Raw genomic sequence first — 23,278 nt, 5'->3', positions numbered from 1 at the left:
ATCCCAGGGATGCAAACATTCTTCAATATATGGAAATCAATCAATGTGATACACCATATTAACAAACGGAAAGATAAAAACCATATGATAATCTCAGTAGAGGCAGAAAAAGCCTTTACAAAATTTTGCACCCATTTATGATTAAAATTCTTCAAAAAATGGGCATAGAAGGAAACTACCTCAACATAGTAAAGGCCATATATGATAAGCCTGTAGCAAACATTCTCAATGGTGAAAATCTGAAAGCATTCCCCCTAAGATCAGGAACAAGACAAGTGTCCACTTTTGCCACTATTATTCAACAGGGTTCTGGAAGTCCCAGCTACAGCAATAAGAGAAGAAAAAGAAATAAAAAGAATCCAGATCAGAAAAGAAGTAAAGCTCTCACTGTTTGCAGATGACATGATACTGTACATAGAAAACCCTAAAGATAGTAATAGAAAATTACTAGAGCTAATCAGTGAATTTAGCAAAGTGGTAGGATACAAAATCAATACACAGAAATCATTTGCACTTCTACATACTACAATGAAAAATCAGAAAGAGAAATTAAGGAATCAATCCCATTCACCACTGCAACAAGAAGAATTAAACATGTAGGAATAAACTCACCTAAGGAAACAAAAGAACTGTACACAGAAGATTATAAGACACTGATGAAAGAAATCAAAGATAACATAAACAGATGAAGAGATATTTCATATTACTGGGTAGGAAGAATCAGTACTGTGAAAATGACTATACTACCAAATGCAATCTACAGATTTAATGCGATCACTATCAAATTACCAAAGGCATTTTCCACAGAACTAGAACAAGAAATTTCACAATTCATATGGAAACACAAAAGACCCTGAACAGCCAAAACAGACTTGAGAAAGAAGAATGGAACTGGAGGAATCAAACTTCCTGACTCCAGGTTATATTACAAAGCTACAGTCATCAAGATAGTATGGTACTGGCACAAAAACAGAAATATAGACCAATGGAACAAGATAGAAAGCCCAGAAATAAACGAATGCACCTATGGGTACCTTATTTTTGACAAAAAAAGCAAGAATATACAATGGGGCAAAGACAGTCTCTTCAATAAATGGTGCTGGGAAAACTGGACAGCTACATGTAAAAGAATGAAATTAGAACACTTCCTAACACCACACACAAAGAAACTCAAAATGGATTAAAGACCTAAATGTAAGACCAGAAACTATAAAACTCTTAGAGGAAAATATAGGCAGAATGCTCAATGACATAAATCAAAGCAAGATCCTCTATGACCCACCTCCTAGAGTAACAAATAAAAACAAAAGTAAACAAGTGGGACCTGATTAAACTTAAAAGCTTTTGCACAGCAAAGGAAACTATAAGCAAGGTGAAAAGAAAACCCTCAGAATGGGAGAAAATAATAGCAAATGAAACAACTGACAAAGGACTAATTTCCAAAATACACAAGTAGCACATACAACTCAATGCCAGAAAAGCAGACAACCCAATCAAAAAGTATGAAAAAGACCTAAACAGACATTTCTCCAAAGAAAACATACAGATGGCTAACAAACACATGAAAAGATGCTCAACATTGCTCATTATTAGAGAAGTGCAAATCAAAACTACAATGAGATATCACCTCACACCAGTCAGAATGGCCATCCTCAAAATGCCTACAAACAATAAATGCTGGAGAGGGTGTGGAGAAAAGGAAACGCTCTTGCACTGTTGGTGGGAATGTAAATTGATATAGCCACTAAGGAAGACAATATGGAGATTCCTTAAAAAACTAGCAATAAAACCACCATTTGACCCAGCGATCCCACTCTTAGGCATATATCCCGAAGAAACCAAAATTGAAAAAGACACATGTATCCCATTATTTGTTGCAACACTATTTACAATAACTAGAATATGGAAGCAACCTAGATGTCCATCGATAGACGAATGGATAAAGAAGTTGTGGTACATATATACAACGGAATATTACCCAGCCATAAAAAGGAATGCATTTGAGTCAGTTCTAATGAGGTGGACGAATCTAGAACCTATTATACAGAGTGAAATGAGTCAAAAAGAGAAAGATAAATATCGTATTCTAACACACATATATGGAATCTAGAAAAATAGTACTGAAGAATTTATTCACAGGGCAGCAAGATTGCTGGGAGAAATACCAATAACCTCAGATATGCAGATGACACCACCCTTACGACAGAAAGTGAAGAGGAACTAAAAAGCCTATTGATGAAAGTGAAAGAGGAGAGTAAAAAAGTTGGCTTAAATAGAACTGCCTTATGATCCAGCAATCCCACTGCTGGGCATACACACTGAGGAAACCAGAAGGGAAAGAGAGACGTGTACCCCAGTGTTCATTGCAGCACTGTTTATAATAGCCAGGACATGGAAGCAACCTAGATGTCCATCAGCAGACGAATGGATAAGAAAGCTGTGGTACATATACACAATGGAGTATTACTCAGCCATTAAAAAGAATTCATTTGAATCAGTTCTAATGAGATGGATGAAACTGGAGCCTATTATACAGAGTGAAGTAAAGCCAGAAAGAAAAACACCAATACAGTATATTAACACATATATATGGAATTTAGGAAGATGGTAACAATAACCCTGTATACGACACAGCAAAAGAGACACTGATGTATAGAACAGTCTTATGGACTCTGTGGGAGAGGGAGAGGGTGGGAAGATTTGGGAGAATGGCATTGAAACATGTATACTATCATGTATGAAACGAGTCGCCAGTCCAGGTTCGATGCACGATACTGGATGCTTGGGGCTGGTGCACTGGGATGACCCAGAGGGATGGTATGGGGAGGGAGGAGGAGGGAGGGTTCAGGATGGGGAACACATGTATATCTGTGGTGGATTCATTTTGATACTTGACAAAACCAGTACAATATTGTAAAGTTTAAAAATAAAATAAAATTTATATATAAAAAAAAGTTGGCTTAAAGCTCAACATTCAGAAAACGAAGATCATGGCATCTGGTCCCATCACTTCATGGGAAATACATGGGGAAACAGTGGAAAGTGTCAGACTTTATCTTTTTGGGTCCAAAATCACTGCAGATGGTGACTGCAGCCATGAAATTAAAAGACGCTTACTCCTTGGAAGGAAAGTTATGACCAACCTAGATAGCATATTCAAAAGCAGAGACATTACTTTGCCAACAAAGGTTCATCTAGTCAAGGCTATGGTTTTTCTAGTGGTCATGTATGGATGCGAGAGTTGGACTACGAAGAAAGCTGAGCACCAAAGAATTGATGCTTTTGAACTGTGGTGTTGGAGAAGACTCCTGAGAGTCCCTTGGACTGCAAGGAGATCCAACCAGGCCATTCTAAAGGATATAGGTCCTGGGTGTTCCTTGGAAGGAATGATGCTAAAGTTGAAACTCCAGTACTTTGGCCACCTTTTGCGAAGAGTTGACTCATTGGAAAAGACTCTAATGCTGGGAGGGATTGAGGGCAGGAGGAGAAGGGGACGACAGAGGATGAGATGGCTGGATGGCATCACCGACTCGATGGACGTGAGTTTGAGTGAACTCCGGGAGTTGGTGATGGACAGGGAGGCCTGGCGTGCTGCTATTCATGGGGTTGCAAAGAGTTGGATGTGACTGAGTGACTGAACTGAACTGAACTGACTGAATGGAGAAATAAACATGGAGAACAGACTTATGGACTTGGGGAGAGGGTGAGATGTATGGAAAGAGTAACATGGAAACTTACATTACCATATGTAAAATAGGTAGCCAACAGGAATTTGCTATATGGCTCAGGAAACTCAAACAGGGGCTCTGTATCAACCTAGAGGGGTGGGGTGGGTAGGGAGATGGGAGGGACGTTCAGAGGGAGGGGACAGAGGTATACCTATGGCTGATTCATGTTGAGATTTGACAGAAAACAGTAAAATTCTGTAAAAAAAAAAAGATCCTTCAATAAAAAAAAAGTAGAACAAGGACAAGATCATGGAGCATGTGAAGTCTGTTGTGATGATGCTGTTGACAATGGTATTGAAGAAGCATGGAAAAGTGATGGAGGAGATGGAGAAATTTTCAGCATGTGGATGCAGGATCAACATCAGTGTCAAGTCCTCCTCAGCTTAATGCTGAATCGAAGGAAAGGTGAAAGTCTTTGAAGACTTGAAGAAGAAATACAACGAAGAACCTGAGGGTAGATTTTTAATGCCAGCCATAGCTGGTTTCATTGGTTTAAGGCTAGAGTCAACCTCCACAGTGTAAAAGTAAGTGGTGAGGCAGTGAGTGCAAATACAGCAGCTGCCACCTTCTTATTGTAATCTCCTATGGCAGAGGCAGAGATACAGCTCTCTAGTATTTCTTCCTTGAAGGGCAATAATCTCATGATGAAGGCCCACTCTCTTGACCTCATTCAGTCCTAATTATCTTCCCAAAGTCCCATCTCCAAAGATCATCACGTTGGAAATTAGGATGTCATCATCTGTCATGTCAACATCCCATGTTTCAGCAAATAATTGGTAATTTCCAGCATTCTGAAAAGTTCTCTAAAAAGTTAGTTTTCTCATTATTTTTATGGAGAAAAGAGGTCGTCTGTACTCTGACATTTTCTACACTTCATATTTTTTGAAAGTGAAAGTCGCTCAGCAGAATCCAACTCTTTGTGACCCCATGGACTATATAGTCCATGGAATTCTTCAGGCCAGAATACTGGAGTGGGTTAGCCTTTCCCTTCTCCAGGGGAATCTTCCCAACCAGGGATAGAACCCAGGTCTCCCATATCATGTTTTTAAAAGAATTCCAAAAAACAGATAAAACTGACATACAACATTGTATAGATGTAAAACATGTAGATTTGATACATTTATATATTATGATATAATTACCACTGTCACTTTATCTAACAGCTCTCAGTTCAGTTCAGTTGCTCAGTCGTGTCTCTTTGCGACCCCATGGACTGCAGCACGCCAGGCTTCCCTGTCCATCAGCAACTCCTGGAGCTTACTCAAACTCATGTCCATTGAGTCGGTGATGTAATCCAACCATCTCATCCTCTGTTGTCCCCTTATCCTTCTGCCCTCAATCTTTCCCAGCATCAGGGTCTTTTCCAATGAGTCAGTTCTTCACAAAAGGTGGCCACAGTATTGGAGTTTCAGCTTCAGCATCTCTTCCAATGAATATTCAAGACTGATTTCCTTTAGGATGGACTGGTTGGATCTCCTTGCAGTCCAAGGGACTCTTAAGAGTCTTCTCCAACACCACAGTTTAAAAGCATCAATTCCTCAGCGTTCAGCGTTCTTTATAGTTCAGTTCTCACATCCATACATGACCACTTTTTTTCCACATAGGTTTTATTGGATGGACTGTTGTTGGCAAAGTAATGTCTCTGCTTTTTAATATGCTGTCTAGGTTGGTCATAGCTTTTCTTCCAAGGAGCAAGCGTCTTTTAATTTCATAGCTGCAGTCACCATCTGCAGTGATTTTGGAGCCCAGAAAAATAAAGTGTCTCACTGTTTCCATTGTTTCCCCATCTATTTGCATGAAGAGATGTCATCTTAGTTTTCTGAATGTTGAGTTTTAATCATTTCTTTTTTATGGTGAGAATATGCAAGATCTAGTCTCTTAGCATTTTGAAGTATATAATGCAGCATTACTGACTATAATCATTATGCTGTGCATTAGATCTCCAGAATTTATTCATCTGCAATTCAGTTGCAATTTCATACCCATTAACAATATCCCCTGCCTACCCGAGCCTCTGATAATCACCGTTCCACTATCTGTTTCTATGAGTCTGACTTTTTTAGATTCCACATATAAGTGATGTAAATGATATCATACAATATTTGTCTTTCGCTGTGGGCTTATTTTACTAAGTATAATGTCCTCAAGGTCCATCCATGTCACAAAGGGCAGAAAAATTTTTCTTTTTCTCATGGCTGAGTAATATTTCACTGTGTATATATAAGTCACATCTTCTTTACTTATTCATCTATTCATGGATACTCAAGTTGTCTCCATATCTTGGTACTGTGAATAATGCTGCAACACACATGGGAGTACAGGTACCTTTTTGCTATCTGGTTTTCATTTCCTTTGGATAGCAAATAGGATTGTTGGACCATATAGTAGTAGTAGCAGTAGTAGTAGTAGTAGTAGTAGTATATAGTTGCTGAATTTTTAATTAAAATTTTTTTTTGAGGTGCCTTTGTATTATTTTCTATAGTGGCCGAACAAACTGTACATGTTGAATTATTAGTTATTTCCTAATTACAGCTAAAGTTTGAAAATATTTGTGTACTTCTTCTTGAATGACCCCCTGAAGCCACCCTTCATTCTGTTATTATTTTCTAAAGCTTTAGCTCTATCTGCTTTAATAAAAAGTAAATATAACTTTAAAAAATTAAAAAAATTTACTTTTTAATTGAAGAATAATTGCTTTACAGAATTTTTTTTTTTTTTCTCTCAAACAAGTATAACTTTTCAAAAAGTGAATAGTTGTTTGGTTGTAGAGGAGGAGGGATGGAGGAGAGAATGGGTAGTGAGGGCCAGCGGACTGTCACTCTGCATGAGCTGCTGTCTGCTTTGAGGGAGCACAGACTGGAGTCCAGATGCCTTGCTTGAAGCTACATGGTGGGCTGGGAGAAGGGCTATGGTGTTGGGAGGTTTTTTCAGAGCTCATTGTCAGGAATTCAGACTCTGGGCCTTGGTTGGCTGTGTGGCCTTTATAGGTCACTTAATGACTCTAGATTCAGGCTTCACATCTGAAAAATGCATTTTATAGGCAGTACCCTGACCACATTGAGTGTATGGTCTTGGAGTCAGTCCTGCAGAACCAGCGTTTGGGTCAGAATAGCTAAGGGAGAAGCCTCAATAGGGAGGAGAAGAAGACACTGTCTGAAAGTTAGATAGATGGTGCTGCTTGCCTAGGGCTTTCCTGGTGGCTCAGGTGGTAAAGAGTCTGCAATGTGGGGGACTGGGGTTCGATCCCTGGGTCGGGAAGATTCCCTGAGAAGGGAATGGCAACCCACTCCAGTATTCTTTCCTGGAGAATTCCATGGACAGAGGAGCCTGGTGGGCTACAGTCCAGGTAGGGTGTGGGATGTGATAGTTCTCAGATGTTGTGGGGTATTCAGTCTGGGAAGAAGAAACCGGAGCCTGAGCCTCAGTGAGTGGGAGTGAGTCTGAGGCAGCTGAGGTTGTGCCCAGGAGGGGAATGTAGACATCTCTCCCTGCCTCTCTGTGAAAGCAGAAGCAGGGCCGGCAGAGGCTTAAGGGGAAATGGTGGGTGTGATGCAGACAAGGGCCCATTAGATTCTGTGGGGTCTGGATTTTTTCTGTGTGTAGGGAGCATGCCCCGCACTAGTGGCAGCAGGAAAGCCATAAGGATGCAAGCAATAGGTAAATGCCTACATTTGCACTGGGGATGTAGAGAGTTGGCACTTCTCCCAGAGCTTTGCTCTTTTGTTCAGAGCTTCTTTCATATACCACTGAGGGTTGAAGTTTATGGAAAATCCAAAAGGAAATTTGACTCATTAAACTGTGTAGACAGAGGGGTGCCCAAAGCAGGAGAGGCCTAGCCCACCCTGGCTGTCATTGGGTGACTTCTGTGTTTGACCATAGGCTGATACTGATGAGCAGGACTGTCTGGGCTGAGTTGTTACTCCAGGGAAGCAAGGAAGGGTATGTGAGAACTCCAACCTGACTGTGACTCCATGGAGTGGGGTCTGCACAGCACCTTGACAGGCACATGTTTATACATCCATCCTAAAATTATTTATTGACTGTGTAACTGTTTGTGCTGGGGATAAGATAAAAGGGTTCTCTCTAGATCAACAGGCCTGTCTTCCCAGAACTAACCTGCTGAGTAGTGGTCAAGGAGGAAATACTTTGTAAGCCCCACCCTGGGGTGAGAAGAGTTGTATAAAGGGCTCCCAGGGCTTTTCCTCTTTTTCTGCTCCTTCTAGATATTTACTCTGCAACTGCACAGGCTGGCAGGCAGCCTGTGATGGAGCCCTGCTCAGAAGACACCCATCTATGCTGGGCTTTCAGGATCCTGGGATTCACCAGCCTCTTCCTTAGTGAGTGGTCGGGGTTCTGGGAAGGGAAGGCCTCTGGGTGGAGCATGAGGCAGGGTCTCCTTTCCACATATCTTGTCTTAGGTGAACATAAAGACAAAAGAGCTCTGTTATTATTTAGCAAATGCAGTGCATTTGGTTTAGAGTCTCAGGAGAGACTGGTGAGCCTGGGACCCCTGAGCTCAAGCAGCCTTGACTGCATCAGGGAACCATTTCCAGGGAGGTGAGGCTGCTCCTGCTGCAGTAACCTGGAAGCCAGGAGAGCTTCCCTGGGGTCCTGGGGTGAGGGAGGGAGATAAAGAGCATGACTCCTTGGGGCAGAGGGCAAGGGAAAAGGCTCTTCCTGGTTTGGACTCAGGGGAACTGACAGCCTGTGCAGCTGTCCTATGGAGGAGGGGGCTGACTAAGCCCCCGGTCTGAGCTGGAGGAAGCAATTCTAGTCCAAGTTTCTTGGGACTTTTCCATTAAAAAAGGAGGGTGACCACACACTCCCCACCCAGGTTAAGGGCTCAGCTGTTAGCAGATCTTCACAAAGTAGAGGGTCCTTGAAGGTCTATCTTTTATCTTAATAGAGCTCATGAAATTTGCCTTCCATCTCAGTGTCAGCTTTCATGAAAATTAAAAAAAAAATTATCTTTAGGAAAAGCAAATACTCTAGGAAGATGCCCTCTATAGATGTAAAACACAGTTTTAGGACAAAACTCTGAAAATAAAGGACATGCCTATGATTCAGAAATGACTGAACAAGATGGACAGTATCTGTACCGTGGAGCATTATAAAACCTTAAAAAATGCATGTACCAATTGGTTGGAAGGTATTTCCGATTTCCATAAAGTCAGATGCACGTATGTACATCAGTAAGATACAGAGAGCTGTATTTAATAAAATCCTAATTTTGTAAAGGAAACAACAGTCCTCAATATTTAAGGGAGTCTATTCTCCAAGCCAGGCTTCAGCAATATGTGAACCGTGAACTTCCTGATGTTCAAGCTGGTTTTAGAAAAGGCAGAGGAACCAGAGATCAAATTGCCAACATCCGCTGGATCATGGAAAAAGCAAGAGAGTTCCAGAAAAACATCTATTTCTGCATTATTGACTATGCCAAAGCCTTTGACTGTGTGGATCACAATAAACTGTGGAAAATTCTGAAAGAGATGGGAATACCAGACCACCTGATCTGCCTCTTGAGAAATTTGTATGCAAGTCAGGAAGCAACAGTTAGAACTGGACATGGAACAACAGACTGGTTCCAAATAGGAAAAGGAGTTCGTCACCCTGCTTATTTAACTTATATGCAGAGTACATCATGAGAAATGCTGGACTGGAAGAAACACAAACTGGAATCAAGATTGCTGGGAGAAATATCAATAACCTCAGATATGCAGATGACACCACCCTTATGGCAGAAAGTGAAGAGGAACTCAAAAGCCTCTTGATGAAAGTGAAAGTGGAGAGTGAAAAAGTTGGCTTAAAGCTCAATTGAATTCAGAAAACAAAGATCATGGCATCCGGTCCCACCACTTCATGAGAAATAGATGGGGAAACAGTGGAAACAGTGTCAGACTTTATTTTTGGGGGCTCCAAAATCACTGCAGGTGGTGACTGCAGCCATGAAATTAAAAGACGCTTACTCCTTGGAAGGAAAGTTATGACCAACCTAGGTAGCATATTCAAAAGCAGAGACATTACTTTGCCAACAAAGGTTCGTCTAGTCAAGGCTATGGTTTTTCTTGTGGTCATGTATGGATGTGAGAGTTGGACTGTGAAGAAGGCTGAGTGCTGAAGAATTGATGCTTTTGCAGTGTGGTGTTGGAGAAGACTCTTGAGAGTCCCTTGGACTGCAAGGAGATCCAACCAGTCCATTCTGAAGGAGGTCAGCCCTGGGATTTCTTTGGAGGGAATGATGCTGAAGCTGAAACTCCAGTACTTTGGCCACCTCATGTGAAGAGTTTACTCATTGGAAAAGACTCTGATGCTGGGAAGGATTGGGGGCAAGAGGAGAAGGGGACAACAGAGGATGAGATGGCTGGATGGCATCACTGACTCGATGGACATGGGTCTGAGTGAACTCCAGGAGTTGGTGATGGATAGGGAGGCCTGGCGTGCTGTGATTCACGGGGTCACAAAGAGTCGGACACGACTGAGCGACTGATCTGATCTGATACACTGCATGTTTATAAGAGTGTGAAGAAAATGCAGAAGGAAACATCGTAGATTGCTAATGGGGGTTAAAATGGAGAAAAAGATTGGAGGTGGAGGACAGAAATTAGAGATGATGAGGAATTAAGCGAAAAGGGAACTGAAATGAAAACAAAGAATGTCCCCCCAAAGAATGTGTAAATGCCTGTGAATTTATGAAAAGTTATGTGTTTGTAACAGATAAAGAAATTAAGCAAAAATTAACAAAGAAAGTAAGGAGGTATAGTAAATTAAAGGACTTCCCTGTAGCTCAAATGGCAAAGAATCTGCCTGCAATGCAGGAGACCAAGGTTTGATCCCTGAGTTGGGAAGATCCTCTGGAGAAGGTTATAGCAATCCACTCCAGTATTCTTGCCTCGAGAATCCCATGGACAGAGGAGCCTGGTGGGTTACAGTCCATGGGGTCGCAAAGAGTCAGACACGAACTGAGTGACTAACACACACACATAGTAAATTAAGAATTCTGATGGAAGTTTTGAAAGCTTTTATTGTTACAATTCTTTGTTTCATTAATTCTTGCCATTAAATGAACTATCAGGAAATTAAATGAAATTTCATGAATTAGAGAGTATTTGTAACTATTTGATTCAACATTGAGACTTGTAGTAAAGACTAGATTTCTTTTAACGAATAAAATGTAGCTTTCTTCTCCAATGCTATTTAACTGGAAAAATATTTATATTCAATATTACAGTTTTCTCCACAGGCCCTGGAAGATTCACAAATTAGAAAGAGAGGGAAACAGAAAGTGAGACAAAGGGAGAAAAAGAGAGAGAAACAGTTTTAATTTCTTATTTTAAGATGAGACTATTTGCATCCAGAGAAGGAAAGTGACTTTCTCAAGGTCACACAGGATCTGGGGAGGAGTGGAATTCGTTGCCACCTTAGCCCCAGCCTTCTTGGACCTAGTGAGATGGACACCTCCCATTGGAGTTTGGGCAGCCTGGGTGGACTGGAAGAGGAATCCCTGGAAGGGAATGTCCTTGCTGAATTGCTTTACACATTATTACCAAAAGGTGTGTGGGGATTGGCGGCTCACTTGCTGCCCCAAAGCCAACAAAACAGGTCAGGCTGGTGGAAAGGAAAGTTTGCTTTACTTCAGATACCGGCAACTGGGGCGGGGGCGGACATCTGTCTGAAGGCTGACTCCCCACCATGCCTGGCAACCAGTGGTGCAAGAGCTTTTATAGACAGAGGAGGGGGCTACATGCAGAAACAGCACAGTGAGGTCTGACAGTTGTCTTCAAATCAGTCATTGGTGGTTTGACCTGCCATCACCTTGATGGTTTTAGGTACAGTTAATCTTCAGTTCCAGAGTCGGACACGAGTGAGTGACTTCACTTTCACTTTTCACTTTCACGCATTGGAGAAGTAAATGCAACCCACTCCAGTGTTCTTGCTTGGAGAATCCCAGGAATGGCGGAGCCTGGTGGGCTGCCATCTATGGGGTCGCACAGAGTCGGACATGACTGAAGCGATTTAGCAGCAGCAGCAGCAACAGCAGCAATCTTCAGTTCCAGGGTCGGTTTGTTTCCATTTCTTTGAGGCCAGTTCTCAGGACTGTGGCAGCTCATGTCATGGGTACAGTCTGGTCATCATGTAACTAACTTCTCCACCTGGGGTTTCAGTATAAGTCAGCTCACAGGATATGAGCTTAAAATATTATCTATAGTCCTTGAGAAGGAACTAAAGATCCTTGAGTATGCTTGATGACTACATTATTATTACTTGGTCTCCTTTGACTGTTTTCCTTTGTTTCTGCATGTCTCATTTCTGATTAAGCTTTCTTTGGCTAAAGTTTCCCACAGACAAAAGGGAGGCAGAGGATGTGGTGGGGGCAGGGGGTCAAGGACCGTAGGGTTCTGTTCCATTTCAACATGAGTTGGGGTGAGTGGGGAGGGACTGATTCTGTGGCTGAAGCATTTGTCTTTATCACTCTTAAAATCTTTAACCATTTCCTGGGCAGAGGTTTGGAAGGAGAAATGGGAAAGGAAGCTTGAATGTGGGTTCAATTCACGCTGTCATTTCCCAGAGATACCAAAGCTGCTGGTTAGGACAGTCCTTGTACTATGGGACCCGCTCATCACAGCAATTGGAGCATTTACTCAATGTGTTCCTGTGTCTGCTGACAGGACCTGGAGAACAAATGGCCCGTGACATCATGTGTTCTAGACAGAGACACAGAGACAGAGTAGCCAGTACGGAAATGCAGTTGGATTTGATCACTAGTTGAGAGGGAACCATTGTTTCTTAGTGTGATGATGTGGGAAGAGTCAGAAAATGTACACAATTTTATGTTGGTTGTTTTTAAATTTTATATTATTGAAATATATTTTTAAACTCACCTTACTTACATCCACACCCTCTCTGAGTGTGGTTTATTTCCTTCTGTAGGATTAGATCTTTTGTAAATGACAGAGCTCTTGCTGCCTTCCTTCTCTTTCTAAGTCTTCTTCCATCTTTACCACAACTGGTGCTCAGAATCAGCTTCTGGGTGGCTCCTTCCTGTAGCCTGAGGGCTGAGCCTCCTCTCTCCCTGGTTCCCTTCTTTTCTGGCTGGACTGCTGTTTAACCCTCCGCTGGCCAGAAGTCCCTGCTCTGCTAACTGCTTTTAAGTTCTTGCTTCCCCTTTCTCAGGAGAGGAAAGTTGGAGGATGAGCCTCCAGGAGCTGCTCAGATTCTGGTGATGAGACAGCAGTGCTGGCAGGGGAGCCCCTGGGGAGGTCAGAAACAGGGTAGGGAGCTGGTGGGAGCTCCTGCAGGGGAGAAGCCCTGGGCTGGGAGTGGGCAGGCTGGGTGCCAGGTGTGACTCTGCCCTGTGTGACCCAGGACAGGTTCACCCCCTGGGGCGTCTCCTGCTCTGTGACAGGAGGGGCCTGGGCAGATCCTTTCTAAGGTTCCTCTAACGGTGATGTTCTGGGATTCAGTGCCTCCCCAAAACAGGCCTCTCCTGTGGGGACTTCAAGGCCTCTGCTCTGGCTCTTCATCCTGTCCTGTCCTATTCCTGCGTCCTGACAGGGACTGTGAACAGGTGAGCCTGTTTAGGGCACCTTCAAAGAGAAGACCCCCAGCGGCCCTGTGGTCACTTCTCAGCCTTTCAAGGAGTGAGGGGGTGCTCCTCTTCAAGCCCCTCTTGGGAACCCAGCGTGGCCCTCTGTTTTCTCTGCCTCTGCTCCTGGGAGGTGTCTCAGGACCCAGTGCACTCAGACCACCTGCTGAAGGACATCACCTCTTTCTTCACAGTGTGTGAAAACTTGGTCTATAAACCACCCTCAGGAAAGCAAGCTACAGCTGTGCTGTTTAGAAACCGCTAATTAATGGCCTTGGCCAGACTCTTTCTGTTCCTGTCTGTTCAGCAGAAAATGACAACTTCTTTCTCCTTGTTTCCCTGGTGCTAACTCCCGCTTAAAGCTTGAGGGGAAGTAAGACGAACATTGCTTGGTTAGGTCACTGGTGAAAATCCCTTAGGAACGAGGCACACTGGAGACTGAAATGCTATATCCAAGTCCTAATGCACGTACGCTTATGGAACAAGGACTGTTTCTTTGAGCTCCAGATTAAACAAATACTTATGGTTAGAGCCCATGATTGTACCAAAATTGTGTATTTTAAATGTGAGATTAATTCTAAATGTCTGACTGTGTTATTAAAGAATACTTCTATTTCTCTTATTAAAGAAGAGTAGAATAAAAAATCACATTGGGAATGCTGAAAAGAATTTAAAGACAGAAATCCTGTGTTCACACGGGTTTACAGTATTCATGTTAACAGAAAGGCCTGGAAGGATACATATCATTAACAGTGCTTACTTTTGGGAAGAAGCACACTTAGAACTTTTACTCAACTCCATATTTCATGTAATAGGTTTTTATGAACACACGACGTTTTTATAATTACAAAGGAAAGGAAGGGATAATGCCCAAACCAAATAGAGTCAATAATATAAAAATTTTCAGCCTAAGCTTGGAGTAATATGTAGCCTGTCCTTCCCTCCGTCTTTCCCACTGTCCCTGGCAGCAGATATACTGAGGTACTTGGTTACGTGGGAGTCGACAGCAGCTGTGGATTCCAGCTGCTGTGGACACAGAATGAATTTCCTTTCAGTCTCTGGGCTTTGGTAAAGAAGGAGGCCCTGGCTGGACTCTGTCTCCCTATGGCTTTCAATGGGACTCACCCATGGGTGTCTGACTCTATGGAGCCCATTCCTGTACCTAGGAGGAGACCCCCGAGAGGGTCAGCTGGTGCAGAGGGAAGGGTCCACCCTGGGAAGTGGGAACATCTGGTTCTGACCGCAGGAGTGCCTGCTCAGGAGTCATCATCATAATAGGAAGCAACTCACATGTACGGAGCAATTATCAAACACTATGGTGTAAGCTTTCCTCTTGTTTTGTTTTTTCTTTTCGTTTTAAATTGAAGTACAGTTGATTTACATTGTATTAATTTCTGCTGTACAGCAAAGTGATTAAGTTTTATAAATACACATCCCTGGTAGCTCAGCTGGTAAAGAATCTGCCTGCAATGCGGGAGACCTGGTTTTGATCCCAGGGTTGGGAAGATCCCCTGGAGAAGGAAAAGGCTACCCACTCCAGTATTCTGGCCTGGAGAATTCCATGGGATCTCAAAGAGTTGGACACAACTGAGCGACTTTCACTTAACGTACATATATATATATACATTCTTTTTTGTATTTTTTTCCATTATGGGTTATCACAGGATATTGAATATGGTTTCCTGTATTATACAGTAGGACCTTGCTGTTTATCCATTCTATGGACATCAATTCTATATATTATATTAAAAAAAACTTTTCCAATTCTCTCTATACATATCCATTCAGTGTAAGAGTTTGCATCTGCTAATGCCAAACTCCCACTTCGTCCCTCCTCACTCTCCCCCTTAGCAACCACAGATCTGCCCTCTGTGTCCTGTGTGTCTGTGTCTGTTTGTAGATAAGTCCATTTGTGTCATATTTTGGATTCCACTTATAAGTGACATCATATGGTATTTGTCTTTCTCTTTCTAACTGAATTAGTAATTAAGTAATTAATTAGTAATTAAGTAATTAGTAACATAATCTCTATGTCCATCCATGTAGCTGCAAATGGCATTATTTCATTCTTTTCCTGGCTGAGTAGTATTCCATTGTGTGTATGGGCCACAGATTCTTGCTCTGTTCCTCCACTGATGGACATTTAGGCTGTTTCCATGTTTTGGCTCTTGTGAATAGTGCTGTTATGAATATAGGGGTGCATGTATCTTGGACAAAACTATAATTAAAAAACTTTCCTCTTCTTAAATTCTAATAATAATTCTATGATGGAAGTGCTGTTACTATTCCCATTTCACAGATGAGAAAGCTGAAGGCAGATAGGTTATATTTCTGTTCAAATCCACACAGGATGGTCTTGACTCAAGCCTTGATGACTTTAATGTCCAAGCTTTGGCTGCTCTGATATCCTAATCACCTAGTCTCACACCCAAGTAAATTTCCAGTGGATCAAAGATGTAAGCATAAATATTGATAGTCTCACACCCAAGTAAATTTCCAGTGGATCAAAGATATAAGCATAAATATAGAATCATAAAAGTACTAGAAAAAAAGAAGAGAGAATTAAGAACAAATTTTTGCAATATTTTTATACAAGATATTAAAACAATAAGCCATAAAAGATTGATATATTTGATTTTGTGAAAATAACAATTCACATGACAAATAGCCATAGAAAAAGCTGAAGAACAAACTGGAAAAAAATTTGTACCATTTATGTTAGCAATGAACTAGTTTTCTTAAAATATATCTGACTTCTACAAACTAATAGAAGAAAAATAAGTGTGGTTAAAGGACATTAGCAGACTGTTTACAGCTCACAGAAAAGGGCATAAAATGACTTAAATATCTGAAATAATGAACTATACCATTTATATAAGAAATGCTCACTAAAATTGTAATGACATATAACTTTCCCTATTAATGGCAAATGGCAACATGTTTCTTCATTATACGTTGTCTATTGGTTGGAAACCTAAACATTATTGGTAGAAGTGTCGATAGGAACACTCTTTGGAGGGTGATTTAACAGCATCCATCAAAAAAGTTCAGATGTACATGCTTCGACCTATTAGTAACACCAAAATCTTCTAGTAACAACTAAAAGATTAGTAACACCAAGATAACACATACCATGTGGGCTAAGACTCAAAGCCAAGGATGTTCACTGCAGCACTGTTTGTAGTGGAAAGAAACAACTTTATCCATGAGAAGCAGTCCAGAACATCTGCAGCTGTTGAATGAGTGGCTTCTAAGCATAGAGGCCCGGAGTGGGCTCTTGTGTGTGCTATTATGAGAAAAGGTGAGGAGCAGAACAGCATGTGCTGAGTGTGTTCATGTATGTGCAGATACACATTTGTGTTTGTAAATGCATAGACTGTCTTTGGATGGTACACAAAAAACAGGCAATGGTGCCAAACTGTGGGAAAGAGAACTGGGCAGTAAGAATCAGAGATGGGGGAGAAACTTCATTTTCAATCTCGACATCTTCTCCTTTTCTAACCATATGAAGTTATAATCTGCTTACAATAAAAGAAAATTAAAAAACCACTCAGTGTATCTGTGATGAAATTTCCTTATCCTTCAAATGGGGATAATCATCTGTAACTGCCAGTTTTGATGGTTGTCTTGTGGATAACTAGATACTTGGTACCTGACGGGGCTCCTGAAATGTAGCGACTGGAATTGTGTTCATGGCGGAATGGGCTGCCTCTTGTTCCAAGCAGTGAAAGCATCAAAATCCATCTAACAGTAATCCTGATGTAATGATAACAACAACTAAATACTTACTCCTGGGTGCTTTTTATGTATCATCTTATTTAACCTCCCAGGAACTCCAAGAATACTCATGATTCTCACCCCATCGTTCAGATGTAGGAACTCAAGGCTTAGATAGTTTAGGAAATTGCCAAAATCACTCAGCAGTAATGGGTGGGTCTGGGACTTGAACCCAGGTCTGTTTCACGCCTGATTTGCTGGTCAAAAGCCCAGCCCTGGGTCCCAGGAAGCCCTCCTAGTGCCAACATGTAGTTCCTGGGTGCCACCCTTCCAGGAGGGCTGCAATAACAAAATATGAAACACTGGGCGACAAACAACAGAAACATATTTTCTCACAGTTCTGGAGGCTGACACGTTCTTGAGCAAGTTTTTGGCCAGTCTGATTTATGATGAGAGCTATCTTTTCAGCTTGTGGATAGATGCCTTCTTGCTGTGCTGACGTGACCTTTGCTCAGTGTGGAGAGAGAGACACATACACACATATACACACACACACACACAGAGGGAGAGAGAGAGAGAGGGAAAGAGAGGGAAGGAGAGAGAGGGGGGGAGAGAGGGAGACAGCCCTTTGATGTCTCTTCTGATAAATGCACTTTTCCTATCAGATCAGGGCCCCACTCTTACGACCAAATTTAACTTAACTAATTTAACCTTAATTACTGCCTTAGAGGTTCCAGCTCCAAATACAGTTACACTGGTGGTTAGGGCTTCAACATACTTCAACATATGAATTTGGAGGGCACGAAAACATTTAGTTCATAACAAAGGGAACTGTTTTTTTTGGCTGCCTCTAACTTCTAGCATTTGCTGGCAATCTTTGGCATTCCTTGGTTTGTAGACACATCACAGCAATTGTTCATCTTCACGTGGCATTTTCCCCAAGCCTCTTCACATTGTCTGCCTTCTAAAACTGTTTGTATCTGTATCCAGATTTCCTTTTTTTAAAATAAGGACACCAATTAGATAAGGGCCCACTGTAATGACTTCATCTAAACTTGACTACATGTACAGCTTGTTGTTTAATTGGTAAATCATGTCTGACCCTTTTGCGACTCTATGGACTATAGCCTGCCAGACTCCTCTGTCCATGGGATTTCCCAGGCAAGAATACTGGAATCGGTTGCCATTTCCTTCCAGGGGATCTTCCTGACCCTACAGTCGAACCCACATCTTCTGCATAGCAGATGGATTCTTTATCGCTGAGCCACCTGGGAAGCCCTTCTGTACAAGTACCCTATTGCTAAATAAGATCACATTCTGAGGTTCTGGAGGCTAGGGCCTAAATATATCATTTCTGGGGGACAGAATTCAATGCATAAAAGTTTCCCCCATTTGTCCCATGAAAAGTTGCCCTCCTGACTGAGGGACACTAGATTCTAGTTAATATGTCTGTAAACTCACCCCCATATAGCTAGGCTGCCCTGCTAGGGATAACATTTGTGTTTTCTTCTTTTTATTTATTTATTTATTTTTTGGTTTCCAGAGTTTGGCTTTATTTGCAGTACAGAAATCATTTGGAGAATCACTGAAGCAGAGGTTCTGTCAAATCAATACTGTGCTGCAGCTTCGTCCGTTGAAGAAGCCACATCTGGGATACAGAAGAAGCTCCTACATTTACCTGCTTTATGATGGGTTTCTTTCCCGTCTGCACTCATCAGTTTTAATAGGTTAAAACACCGCACACAGGCTTCCTCCAAAAGACTATCCAAGTCTGGAGTTTGGTTAGAACTGGAGGCCCATGTAAACCAAGCTTGTGGCTGGGCTGGGTGGGCACTGTCCTGACACATGACGTGAACGGAAAGGGGTGGGGAGGAGTAAGGGATGCTGTCCCCGGTTACAGACATTCAGTTCTGAACCTCCTCACTGTCAAGAGGACAAGATGGCACGCAAGCTGCACTGACCCAGCTTTTGAACAGCAGAAGCTCATAACTGCCAAGGCTACACTGATTAAAAGATACAAATACTGTATCAAGTTCTCTGTATCAGTATCACAGGGTTTTAAAACTGATCCTTCGCTAGAAAATACAAGCCAGTATTGGTTAAATTGAACAGAACGTGGGAACCTGCCAATTCAGAAGAGCCACTCCATGAAAACAAGTTAATACATGATATTAGAAAGGGGAGGAATATTTACTGGTACAGTGCTCTGCAATCTCTCAGTTTTGATGACAAAAGCAGGCCTTACAATACTGATTTCATACAATATGCATCGTTTGCCAAATTTAATTTAAGTTTGTCCTAATTAGATGATAACATGTACTGCTGTTAGTCTTCCCCATAGATGTCATTTTTCTTGCGCTTCATTTCCTCAGTCAAACTCGGATCCCATCATCCTCTTATAGATGTCCTTAATGTCATCACAGGTCGTCTCAAAGTGAGTGCATCATAGGTATGGGATATAAAGATCTGGCTTTCTGTTCCCAAATCTTTTGGTACAAGGTGGTCACTGATGCTAACGAATTTCTGCTCAGTTGGTTCCAAGAGCTCCAGGGCTGGTCTGATTTCCTTCTCTGGCTCCTTGGTCTCCACCGTTGTGCTGGCGATGGTGATGTACTTGCCTTATGTGGCCACATTGTGTGCAGAGGAGATCATGCAGACGTAGATATCTGACTTCCGGTTGACTTGGTTCTGTGCAATAATGATCTGGCAGGAGTTGGCGGCGTCGGTGTTTTTGATGGGGTGGCTGAGGATACAGATTACTCTGATCACCTGGCCCACTTTTTCTACTTGATCTTTCACATAGCTGGGATCGCAGATGAGCTGCTTACAGCGAGCAATCTCTCCTTCAGATTTTACACCAATCACCTTTCCATTCTGAATGACTTCTTCAATTGGTTTATTCAGCATGTAGGTACCTCCATAAATAGCACTTAGCCGTGCAAATCCCTGTGGCAGTCCTCCAAGGCCATAGAGTGGATAAAGGTATGGGCTTTTGCCATATCTTGCCAAAGATTCGCTGTAAAGTTTAATCCTATTAATGGTTTCACAACATGGCTGATCTAAGTAGTCATCAGTTCTGTAAAGTGCCAGGGCATGACCAGTAAAATCTATAACATCTTGGCCCGAGTCAAATTTCTTACACACCTCCCGCATTGATGTCTTCTTAGGATCAATGCCCTCAAAAGTTCGAGGATCCTTCTCATCAAAGTCGGCAACATATATCAGGAATTTTCTGAATCGACGTTTTTGAAACAGCCCCATTAGGCTAGATGCCAGGGCTTCTGCTTCAGTGGAAGGAACCTTGTAGATCTTTCCTCTCTTATAAACAAACCTCCCTTCAGTCACTTTGAAATCCAGATAGCGAGTGACCTTCGTAAAAAGCAGCATCTTAACCACCTGACCATTTGCCATAAGGAACTTGGGGATTAAGTCAACATTCCAGTCTCTTCCTCTGCCCATGGTTGCTGGTGGAGCTCCGGGTATCTTAAATCTTTTGTATAAATCTTCAAGCGGTGTTATAGATGCACTCTCTCCTCCATAATATGGGTTTCTATCCATGTGAAGAACCTTCTTCCCATTCACTGACATTATACCTGACAGGATACATTCCTGGGGTGGAAGCGGCAGCGGCAGAGACACATTGTCTGTGTCTCCTCACACAGACAATATGGCGGTGGTGGAGGAGGAGACACACGGCTCGGCCACCAGCCGCGGGGACCAGAGCTTTCTTTTTAAATTAATACAAAATTTGTGTTTTCTTCTTCTTTTTAAATTAATACATGTTTTCAGATACATCTTTAAATAAACTAGCACAAATCACTGTGAATCACCTGTGAAAGAGGTCATCAAAAAAAGATTTCCTTGTGAGTTCTCCCTTAGTTACAAAGATGTTGTGTGAGTAGTTTCCATTTTTTAGGAGAAGAAAGAGAAACAGGTCTTTAGTGTTTTGAGACACAGAAGTGTGCCTTCTTGGCGAGTACAATTGTGGATGGTGCCTGTGCTGAGCCTTGGGGAGCAGTTTAGGAGTTTGTTGTTGAGGAAGATGGGCTGGTCCAAGGTTCAGGGTCTGTGATTTGATGCCCAAGGAAGAGGCCAGGTGTAAAGAGAAACGGGGGTTTCTTCTATAGTCACTTCGGTTTTGCTAAGGATGACCTTTTCTCTACAACTCCGACAGCCACCCTCAAGACCAACTCTTCACAGATACTATCACTCTTGCGATGGAAGTCACAGTTTTATACAACCTAGTATCACTGAGTGACATCATCACGTCTGTCGCGTCTGTTCCTTAGAAGCCAGTTACTAGGTGCAGCCCACGGTCCAGGGGAGGGGGTTACACAAGGGGGAGGGACTTTAGAAGCTGCCTCTTATGGTTATACGCTGTATGTGCTTGGAAATGTACTGAGTGATATTTGATCTGTTATTTAATTCATACCGTTATCATGAGGCAGATAAGGAAACAGAAGGTTAGTAAGTTTAAGTAACATGTTCAATGTTACAATTCTCTAGAATTAGGACTTGATTCCAGAATTGCTTTAAATTCATTTTACTAATTGATTTCCAAGAATCAAGAGAAAATATTGGGTAGATTTCATTAGAAAGATGGCTTTCTCATTTGTTTTTTTTTTTTAATTAAATTTATTTATTTTAATTAGAGGCTACTTTACAATATTGTATTGCTTTTCCCATACATCAACATGAGTCTGCCACGGGTGTACACGTGTTCCCAATCCTGAACCCCCCTCCTACCTCCCTCCCTATATCATCCCTCATTTGTTCTTGATTTGAAAATACTCATGTTTCCTGTTCCAAATGCCCTAGGCGTCTTCAGCACTGTGGCAAAGAGTTCTGGAGCCCACGTTCCTCTGCAGGGGATCTGAGGAGGTTCTGTGTTGATTCATGTGATTAAGAACCAAGAAGCTGAACCAGAGGAGGTCTCATGGGGCTTTGGCTCTGAGCCAAACTACAGAGTCCTGCTGCAAGTACGTCCTGGGCAGACACTCCTACGTGGGTCAGCCTCCAGGACAAGTACCAGCAGAGGGTCCATGTGCCCAATGTAACATCCCTGAGGATTGAAAACCTGACTTCTGAGGACAGTGGGCACTACCAGGCTCGAGCCACCTTCACTGGAGGATTAGAACTTACCCAGGTTTTCCACCTCACTGTCTATGGTGAGTGACACCTCCTCACCATGGCTTCCCTACTTCTTTTGTGCTAGGAGAGTCACATAGGCCCCATTTTTCAGGATCCCTTCCAGACACCAGCTTTCATATCCTATTTTCTCTTTAGAATTAGGGTAAGTAGGTTCACCACAAATGGTGAGCAGAGCTGAGATTCATACCAGGGATAACATCACTTCAGTATCTTGCGAAAGGAGAATAAAAATTTGGAGGAAATGTATTTTTCACAACAATTATCATTCTTTGTTAGGACTTAGTTTACTTGATTTGTATATTAATTTTTTACTGCTGCTGTCATAAATGACTATAAACTAGTGGCATAAAATAACACAAATGTAGGGCTTCCCTTGGAGAGGGTGATGGCGCCCCACTCCAGTACTCTTGCCTGGAAAATCCCATGGACAGAGGAGCCTGGTGGGCTGCAGTCCATGGGGTCGCTAAGAGTCGGACACAACTGAGCGACTTCACTTTCACTTTTCACTTTCATGCGTTGGAGAAGGAAATGGCAACCCACTCCAGTGTTCTTGCCTGGACGATCCCAGGGACGGGGGAGCCTGGTGGGCTGCCGTCTATGGGGTCACACAGAGTTGGACACGACTGAAGCAACTTAGCAGCAGCAGGGCTTCCCTGGTGGCCCAGATGGTAAAGAATCTGTCTGCAATGCAGGAGACCCCATTTGATCCCTGGGTTGGGAATATTCCCTGAGAAGGAAATGGCAACCCACTCCAGTATTCTTGCCTGGGAAATCCCATGGAGAGAGAAGCCTGGAAAGCTACAGCTCATGGGGTCACAAAGAGCTGGACATGACTGAGCGACTGACGTGGCATAAAACAACAAAAATGTTTTATCTTACCTGGCTGTAGGTCAGAAGTCGGACACAGTCTCATAGAGCTTTTTTTTTTTTTTTAATTTTATTTTATTTTTAAACTTTACAGAATTGTATTAGTTTTGCCAAATATCAAAATGAATCCACCACAGGTATACATGTGTTCCACATCCTGAACCCTCCTCCCTCCTCCCTCCCCATACCATCCCTCTGGGTCGTCCCAGTGCACTAGCCCCAAGCATCCAGT

General features: G+C 42.3%; 1 pseudogene; it reads right to left on the bottom strand.

Annotated features, from left to right (window-relative positions):
* Positions 1-19,081: 19,081 nt before the first annotated feature.
* On the bottom strand, positions 19,082-22,072 carry LOC133245086 (rab GDP dissociation inhibitor beta-like; annotated as a pseudogene).
* Positions 22,073-23,278: the final 1,206 nt, after the last annotated feature.

Source organism: Bos javanicus, chromosome 3 (assembly GCF_032452875.1).
Source record: "Bos javanicus breed banteng chromosome 3, ARS-OSU_banteng_1.0, whole genome shotgun sequence".
Lineage (NCBI taxonomy): Eukaryota > Metazoa > Chordata > Mammalia > Artiodactyla > Bovidae > Bos > Bos javanicus.
This window is presented reverse-complemented; position numbering and strand designations above follow the sequence as displayed.